A 9,821-nucleotide genomic window follows, 5' to 3' on the forward strand; every position below is an offset into this window, starting at 1 on the left:
CAGAGGGAATCTGCCTCCGGAGTGTTCAGCGTCTCCATGTCAGTCTTTCTGTATGTATGCATCTGTGTGTTCCATGTTGTGCACGTGATGTGCATACCCGGTGTTGCCTGTTACATTCCTGCCCATGCCAGCTGTGGAGTGGGCTCTTTCGGCCATGCTCACTCTGAAGCGGTTGGAAGGGAGAGACAAAAAGATCAATCTCCTCTGTTTACTAAAGATCCCTGGTGTAGAGGCTAAAGATCCATCTGTAGAACAGCATTCTGGCCCGTCAAATGCTTTTGGAAAATCACAAGCATGAAAACAGATACTCTATCTCATTTTGATACTAAGGCTCTATATTCAATCAGACATGGCCCATAGCCATTGATAGCTCTATGTTTGGTGAATTTGTCCAATCCCTTAAAATCTAACAGAAACTTCCAAGCTAAGCCATTCTCTTTCCCTTCCATAACCCACGGTTTGAATGAAGAAGTACCACTGCATATATACATACTCCAAGTCCACGGTCACTCTAGATCAGTGATAACCCTCTATGAAAGAATATGGACCCCTGTGCTCCACTGAGACAAGCACCACAACTTTATTTCCAGAGGTGGACTTTTGTGTAAGGAGGGAATCTGAACTGTTTTTCAAATTGTTGTGTTGGGAGGGGGTGTCATATCATAGGAGCCAACGCTGCAAAATTCTAAAACATTTCAGAAACTCTCTCTGTGCGTACGAAGTGTCCGATATTTTCCCCCCTTTTTTGATTCGGTTTTGGTGAGCCATTAAACTAAATGAAAGTATTAACTGCCAGTACCAGCGTGGCATATTCAGTACTTTTTACACCTTTTCTAAAACCTCTAACTGCACGGGATCCAATCATTAGGATGATGGAAAACACGATCAAGTTAGAATGTGGATTTCCATCTTCATGTACCTTTCTTGAGAATCTAGTCGGATAATCCCTCTTTCCTCTGACACAGACACATTTTCCTCTCCATAACAACCCTTTGCAGGTCTACTCGGACCCAAGTGTCATTGTTTTCAGTAACGCTTACTCCTAGACGTGTATAGGATTGCAACCTAAGAGTGTGACTACACCCGGCCCGTGACACAGAAAGGGACGAGGGATGATATTCAGACACCTTCTCGCTCAAGTCCATTAATTCCAATGGGTCTACGAAGATTTTGCTGGCTATCAGCCTTGGAGATCAGCAGCTGCTGCAACGCAGACATAGGCGCACGTACACACTTTCACATTTATATTCAATCGCAATTATGCCACACACTTGCTTCTATAAGCGAGTCTCTTCTAAGGCCTAGTTCAAAACTTTCCCACGACAAACGTGAACTTAGGGGGAACAGCTGGTGGCAGACAGACAGCCTGCGGATTGGCAGCTCTGCGGAGTTTGGCTTTTAACAAACCATCGTTCCTTTTGCTTGAAACGCCGTTAGGATTCTCCGTCCGTCCGTGCTGCTGTTTGGAATGCAAAGCGCGTATTGATCTAACCCAACGCCGGTTGTTCTAAATCTAACTTCACCGCGGGAGATCTAGGAGTCGCACGTGTGCGTGCTTTAGTTTCACTCCTCGAGTCTAGCGGATAAACGATCCGGTCGTGGGTATACTGTCCATCACAGCGCAGACGCTAGAGTGGAACATTGGAACAGTGTTGGGATTCGGATTTTTAAAATCTATTTTAAAAGAAATCCTTTCTTCCCAACCTTCGTAATCAATCAAGTGAAAGGCTTCAGACGCATCAGCGTAGGAGTCAACGCCTAGGGGCTCCGGCCCCCCAATAAAATATTTGAGCCCCCCCCCAAAAAAAAATTCGATGGGCAGGGCGTTGCCATTCAAATAGTGTACGTGCACCACGTCATGTGATCGATTGTGCGGGGCGGGGCTTACCTGCCACCCCCCACCCCCCATATTTTATTAAAGTTGGCACACCTGCGCATCAATGTCTACCCAACTTTACTATCCTCTGACTTAAGGCACTACCATCTTCAAAACCAAAGAAAACAAACTGTGATGGTTAGGTTGTTTGAGCATGGAGTCCCAGTCTGCCTTTACAAGAGGAGTGTAAAATCACTGTGTCAGGGAAATTCTTAAGGACAGAAACGCGCCAGAAGAGCCCTGCGGAATAATCAGATCCAAAGTCCACCTAAGTCTAGCCTCCTGCTCGCAACAGCAGTCCGTTGCCATGAAGGCAATAGTGCTCCCCTGGTTGGCCTCTAGCATCTGATACAGTGCCTCCGACCATGGAAACTCCATTTAGCGCTCGTGCAAAAACTAGAAGACCTTTCAGAATCAGAGCTGGAAGGGTTCCCTCAAAGATCCTCTTCTAGTTCGACCTTCTGCCCATGCGCGAAATCCCTTACCGGCGACTGACCTTTCTAACGTCATAAGAAGCCGGACTTCAAGTCAGGGACCATCCCCACTTCTTGTGGCAGGCAGTTCCACTGCCTATCATTTTACTTGCTTGCTTATACATTCATTCATACATACATACATACACATAGACATACACACATACTACAGCGGACTTCAATGATTTCAGTTAAAACCAAAGAGCAATAAAACCGATTTAAATAAATAAAAACAGCCAAATCAGTAACAAGATGAACAGTTATCAAAATCCTGCCAAGCCAATTCGCCTTCCACAAAGGCCTGCCCGGAATACGTGAGTTGGCAGTCGGCACATTGAGTGCAGTGACCTAATTATTGGGGCTGGCCCCTTAAGGAAATGCGAAAGCCTTTAATGACTATAAACCAACTTTTTACCCTTTACCAATCGTAAATACAGTAACTTTGGAGAGGGGGCGGGCAACAAAAGGTAAGGCAGGCGAACTCTTCCTCTCCCGCCCCCGTCATTCGAGGATTTCTTGTGTGAACAAGTCAATCCCTTTCTCTGCCCTGGTTCTCCTGAAAGTCAGTTTCATTAGCTTGACAACCCCTCCTCGGTTACAGACGAAGAAAAATCCTCTCTCCCCTCTCTCCAGACCCCATTCCGTATCCCCTACCGCTTTTCTGTTATAAATTTAAAAAGCAAGAAATGTTTTAGTCCGCCAAGATCTTCCAAGAAAGATCTTTGTCTTTCTTCTACCACTTGCAAAGTGGTCATCTAGCACCAAGAATTTACTGGGAGTCATTTATAATTCCTTCTGAAAGGAATTGAGGATCTCCCTGTGCCTCAGTATTTCCAGTCTCTGGAGGGAATCAATTAAATGTGCGCCCAAATGGAATTAATTTGGGATTTGAGTTCTAGGGGTTCATATAAAGTCAACATATTTTTAAAAATATCGTGGAATTTCGTTTCAACTGGATAGCAGATTTGGGCTACCCATTTACACGATATAATCTCCCTTTGAGATTTGGACTTCTTTAAATGATCACTCTAGTCTAGCCGTTTGCTCGCAGAAAATCCAGATTGTAACGCACAGAGGAATAATAATTTCATTTTTTAAGGGAAATTGTGAGTAGGACATCCCACCAGAACAAGGGCGATACCACCGTTTAGCATTTCATCATGGTGTTCCAAATATATCGGTGTAGATGATGATGATGATTAAATTATAATCGTAAACGTACACCGATATACTGCTACAAGGTCCATTTGACTTTAATTGCACTAAATTAGCAAAATAAACCCGCGCAGGTCCCTGCCGTCTAGGAGTTTACAATCTGTAGCCAAAGTTCTGCACGTTTACGCGTCAAAGGGTTTGGTGCACCCTAAACACACGTGCTTTCGCTGCATTCCGTGAGACCTACCTCCGAGTAAGTAACACGCGTCAGCTAGCGCAGCAGCAGTCCCACTGATATCAATGGGAAAGCGAAGGATCGGGTTAACATGGGTCCCATTTAAATAAATGGAGCTGACCATGGTCGTAGCCAGAATTTTTGTTGGGGTGGGGGGGCTGACCTCACCATTGGCTACTCTCATGGAGCTGACCTCTGCCTGGGTTACACGAGACAGCCGGGAGGGGAACGAGAAGGAAGCGAAGGAAGATAACAGAGAGAAGCGAGGATCATAAGGGACTAAAAACCATGAGAATAGCCAGAATTTTTGTTACGGGGCCCAGCCTTTTGTTAGTGGGGCGCAGAACCTCAGTTTGCTATGTATTTTTATTGATTTAGGGGGCAGCGCCCCTCACTGCCCTCCGCCCCTTGGCTACGTCCATGCTAGAAGGGGCAACGATTCTGGTTTTCCTCCTCATTGGGACTGGTCGTCTTAGAATGAAGTCTCAATCTACACAAGAAAGCCTCTCTCGCCCCTTCCCGAACACCTGGAAGTATTGCAAAATATGCATTTTCTGCATGCCATGAGACCGCCTTGCGTGCAAACCTCTCAGGTGCAGGATGACTGTGCCGTTTATTAGAACCCACCCTTGAAGGTGGAAACACTCGCTTATTGTCTCAGCCCTACTGGGTCAGTTCGGTGTGAACATTCTCTCCCATCTGCACTGCAAACGGGGGTGCGCCTTTACTCGTGTACAGTACATGCGGTATGAGTTTATAATAGAACGTCTCTAAATATGTGTGTGCATATCTAATCACGGTTACGGTATGCTCACATCTTTGGGACTGGTTGTAGATAAGCACACATTCCTTCCTTATAGGAAGTAGTACCAGCACAAAGAGTTGCTTTACTTTTGAAAGTAAAGGCAGGTAGTAAATATTTAACATTTAAAACTCGCTTTTCCTTAATTACCAGCACAAAGAGTTGCTTTACTTTTGAAAGTAGAGGTAGGCAGTAAATATTTAACATTTAAAACTCGCTTTTCCTTAAGTTCTAGGAATGGTGGTCTTTGAAAAGACACGGGTATTTCTTAATTTTATTTGTTACATTTTTATCTCTCCTTTCCTCCAAGGAGCTCAAGGTGGCAAAAATGGCTCTCCCCCACCGCATTTTATCCTCTCCACAGTCCTGCAGGGTAGGTTAAACTTGTGGGATGTAAACACAGGAGCAGTCAATGACAACATTCCTAGAGTGTACATGTTAGAACATGGGGAGGGATGTCTGTCTAGCAAGCAGGTAAACTTCCTGGGGACGGACTTCCTCCGCATGTGACCAGAGGTGGGTGTGGCCTCACCTGTGCAGGTAAATGATAAAAGCACAGGGCAGGCAGCCATATCTCTCTCTCTCATCTTCATCTTCTGAAGGAGCAACATGCTCTCAGCCAAGAGAGGACAGTACTATCTTCCTATAAGATAGATTCTAAGTGTATGTAACCTTTTTAAAGCTGTCTGCCTTCTGGGATCACATTGTGAACAGAATGTGAGTAAACTCTTTTATACTTTTATGAAGACTGTGTCATGTCTTGTATTTTAAGAGGGAACAAAGGGGAAATTACCAGAGTAATTATTATAGTGGTTCTAGCCAACCTGTGCAGATGTTACCGTTGCGAACTAAAAGGGGAATGTCATAAACTCTGCTGATATTTTGGGAACTTGTTAGCACAAGTTGGATAAGGATATAATTAGAAAGGTCAGCAGGCCACAAAGAAACAGGGAGAAAAGGTGGAATTGCCTAATTCCCGCAAAAGGGCCTAACTGTTTTTACTCTGCTGAAAGGCCTTCATAGCCTGTTTACCTTCATGTTTCTTCCACAAACATAGGATAGATTTAAATTTAAATTTACAGATTTAATCCTCTGTCCATTTCCATCATTTCAGTTGTTCAGACTGCTGCTGATGCATATACTATCAATAATAATAATTGCTGATGTTTGCCATGAACTTTGATGCCTATTTTGTACCCATGTTTGGCCTATGACCAGGGCCACTGTCTTGATCACTCCACCATAGTTACACTAATGTCTATTCCATTATCAGGAGAAAGATTTGGATGTAGGCATTGCTACATTATCCTGAAGATGTTTCAGCAGCTACCATCTCCTTGTATCACTGGAATTCCAAGAGCCTCAGAGCTTCCCTCACACTGAGTCTGCAGATGGTGTAGGTCTGCAATTTCCATCTTGCCTAGCCAGTTTAGACAATGGTAAGGGATTATGGGAGATGTAGTCCAACAACATTTGGTGACTCAAGGTTGATGGCCTCCTCTTGCTGGTTTCAGGTCACTTTTAAAAAGAAAAGAAAAAGCCTTGTTTCAGGAAAACCAGTTATTTGTGCCACTGCAACAAATATTGATGGGGCCTGTGTAGTTTGATAATAGTATTAGTTTAGCCCAGGGGTAGGCAACCTAAGGCCCAGGGGCCAGGTGAGGCCCAATCGCCTTCTCAATCCGGCCCACGGATGGTCTGGGAATCAGCGTGTTTTTACATGAGTAGAATGTGTACTTTTATTTAAAATGCATCCCTGGGTTATTTGTGGGACATAGGAATTCATTCATTCCCCCCCAAATATAGTCCGGCCCACCACATGGTCTGAGGGATGGTGGACCAACTCAGGGCTGAAAAGGGTTGCTGACCCCTGGTTTGGCCTGAAGGAAGGTCAGTACAGGTAAAGGACAGTCTAGGAAGTCTGGAAGATTCCTAACTCTATCTACTCCTTTCCCATGCAGACACATCGGCCTGCGGTGCAAGCTGAGTTGCATCCTAACACAGCAGTCTTGAAGACTGGGGCAGGGGGAAGAAAATTGCTTAAGGGGGAAGGCTGACCCTCTGAAACTAGTGACTTAATAGATTATAGTGATTTAGATGATTTGGGAAAGCGGAGAAGGGATTTGCATTGATCAGAAGTTTATTGTTTGTAGATCAGCAAACTCGATTCTTCCAGGGTGCATTGCTTGACTGAGCTTCAGCTCTGCCTCCTGGCAACCCGATGCTTCAAAAGCCTTTGCTCAGCTAATTGGGGCAGTGGATAAGGAGATAGATGGTACACGGAGTACAGTGTCTGCTTGAAAGATGTAGGATTGCAGTCTCATTTTGTTTATACACACATATGCACAGGGGCTGTGACAGTATAATATAATTTGCATTGTGTGTGTGTGTGTGTGCGCGCGTGTGTGCGTGTGCGTGTGCGTGTGCGTGTGCGTGTGCGTGTGTGTGTGTGTGAGAGAGAGAGAGAGAGAGAGAGAGAGAGAGAGAGAATTGATGTATTTTTCTGTAGGTATTAATATTTCCCCTAGATTATTTCCTCCTCCTCCTCCTTCACTACCATCTCAGGTGGGTACACAAACAAAGGCTCACACCCTGTACATCATTTGACTAGGGCAGCCTCACATGATGACATCCTTCATGAGTAAATGAGTCATCCTGCGCCCATTAAATGGTACCATTTTGCCCTCGAAATTCCAAATGGCTGCCATATATATTCCAATTGCTGTATGTTTGTAGGTCAACTTGCAATGGATAGCAGAACAAACACATTGTTACCCAACATTGCGCACTTCAGAAACCAGGTTTTCATGAAAACAAGCAAGCTATTGCACCTTGGTCTGCAATGTGGGATATTTACAATGCAGTCACACCAAGGATGCATGTTTGATAGATAGGCACTGTGATAGGAGCTGAAGCTTACAGTTTTCCTGTAAATTTTTTAGAGACAACTCTGAGAGAGACTCTGCCCTGACAAGGAGAGGGTGTAGCCTTATTTAATCTCCTCATCTGGCTAGGCACTTCTCCTATGCTGTTTTGCATCTCTCACTCTTACTCTTCAACTCATCACCAAGCCGGAAATGTGAGAACAATCTGCATGTCTGAGCTCCATCACTTCATCTTGAGCTAGACTTAAGCATGTCTTTGTAACTAAATTACCATTTTAAACCATTTTGAACAAAGCTGATGTATCTGTTACAGTGGTGCCTCGCAAGACGAAATTAATTCGTTCCGCGAGTCTTTTTGGCTTGCGAAGCTCGGACTTTGGAAAAGCTTCAAAAATCACCAAAGTCTTCAAAAACCTCAAAAAAAGGCTACCACACCACGTGCTATGAGTTGCTCCTCGAAGTGAATGCATGGTTTTAAGAAAAAGGAAACAAACTTGCAAGACAAAGGAAACAAACTTGCAAGATGTTTCCGTCTTGCGAAGCAAGCCCATAGGGAAATCCATCTTGCGAAGCAACTCAAAAAACGAAAAACTCTTTCGTTTTGCGAGTTTTTCGTCTTTCGAGGCATTCATCTTGCGAGGTACCACTGTATTCTGCAACAGAAACTCTGAGTGAATAAATTTTGCTTTTACCCTTTACAAGAGTGTTTGTGTGATTATTGTTTCAAGAGACAGAAAAGGGGGAAATACCATCAGAATCCAGCCTGCCTTCAAGCATCCTGGATTACTTTTTTTAAAAAGGCTAAAACTAGCCTACCTAAGCTTCTTTTTAAGCTGCAAAGGGATGCACTCTGCTGAACTGACAAATGGGAGGAAGGAAGTAAAATATCTATTAAATATATCATCTCCTATCATCTATACACATCCCTACATGAAACACCTTCAAAAAGCAGTGGACTAAAACATTTTGCTGCTTGAGATGATGGACAAGTTGGCAATACACACACCCAACCACCCATTTTGCCTAGTAGCAGTATTTGGTCCCCATATGCTGTTGGATGAAAACTACTATTATCCCTGGCTATTGACTAAGCTGTCAGGTAGTGCTGGGGGTTGAAAGAGATTAATTTTGTGAAAAACATCTTCATGTATGCGACAACGGCGGTGAGAGTCCTAATAGCACAAGGATGGAAGACTGAGGAAACTCCGATGAAAGAAGTATGGCAAGAGAAACTGATGGACTATGCAGAATTGGCAAAATTGACACATAAACTACGGGACAAGGATAACTGTGACTTTAAAGATGAATGGGAACCTTTTACAAAGTACTTAAAGACGCAACAAAGTGAATTGGACTCCTTGGCAGGTTTTGAATAAACAATCACAAACTTTTTATTGATAACAAACAGCTAGACAAATTAAGGATCTATAGAAATTTGTAACATGCAGAGAGTAGCATTCATAGAGAAACCAGAGATTGAAACTGAGGGAAGTCGGGGTGGGGGGGTTGTTTTATGGAAGGGAGGGGGGAAATGGGGGGATTAAGGATGATATGTTTTCAGATAATATGTTTTGTTTAAAGTCTTAATAAAAATAATAATAAAAAGAAAGAGAGAGATTTATTTTGGCATATATTTTTTTAAGATAAATTAGAGCCCCTGTGAATGGGAGTGTGTGAATCTGAACTCATCTCCATGTTTTATCCCTGTAGATCATACCATTAAAAATAAGGTTGGCATAACTCTAATACAGAGTGGTCCAACTTTTCATCCCAAGTGGGCTGCAAGAGTACTTCAGCATGGAACTCATGGGCCACACACTGCCTGGTCACATGCACGGGGGGGGGAGCCCAAATTGCACTGCCTTCCCAAACCAAGGCGTTGAGCTTTGGGGAAGAAGACACAAGGCTCTGGCAAGACCCCAATGTCCTCCTACTTCCTTCCCAAAGTTGAGAAAGTGCTAACTAGGCTTTGAGAAAGAGGCAGTAGTACTCTAGTACCCTGTCAGAGACCTCCTTTCCAAAGCCCTGTGGGGGCTGTTGGGGCCATCAAAATAACCCTCAAGGACCACCCTGCTCTAATATGACAGGAGACCCTCCATTGTGAACTTTGGTGACCTTGAGAGAATCCTGATTCCAACCTTGCCTCCTGAAAGTCATATCCTGAGTTCACCCACACCTCACCTAAAGGTGAAAGGTAAAGGTAAAGGGACCCCTGACCATTAGGTCCAGTCGTGACCGACTCTGGGGTTGTGGCGCTCATCTCGCTGGCATACAGCTTCCGTGTCATGTGGCCAGCATGACTAAGCTGCTTCTGGCAAACCAGAGCAGTGCATGGAAACGCCGTTTACCTTCCCCCTGGAGCAGTACCTATTCATCTACTTGCACTTTGACGTGC

The sequence above is a fragment of the Podarcis erhardii genome, assembly GCF_964252035.2.
Source record: "Podarcis erhardii genome assembly, chromosome: 14".
In the NCBI taxonomy this organism is placed as follows: domain Eukaryota; kingdom Metazoa; phylum Chordata; class Lepidosauria; order Squamata; family Lacertidae; genus Podarcis; species Podarcis erhardii.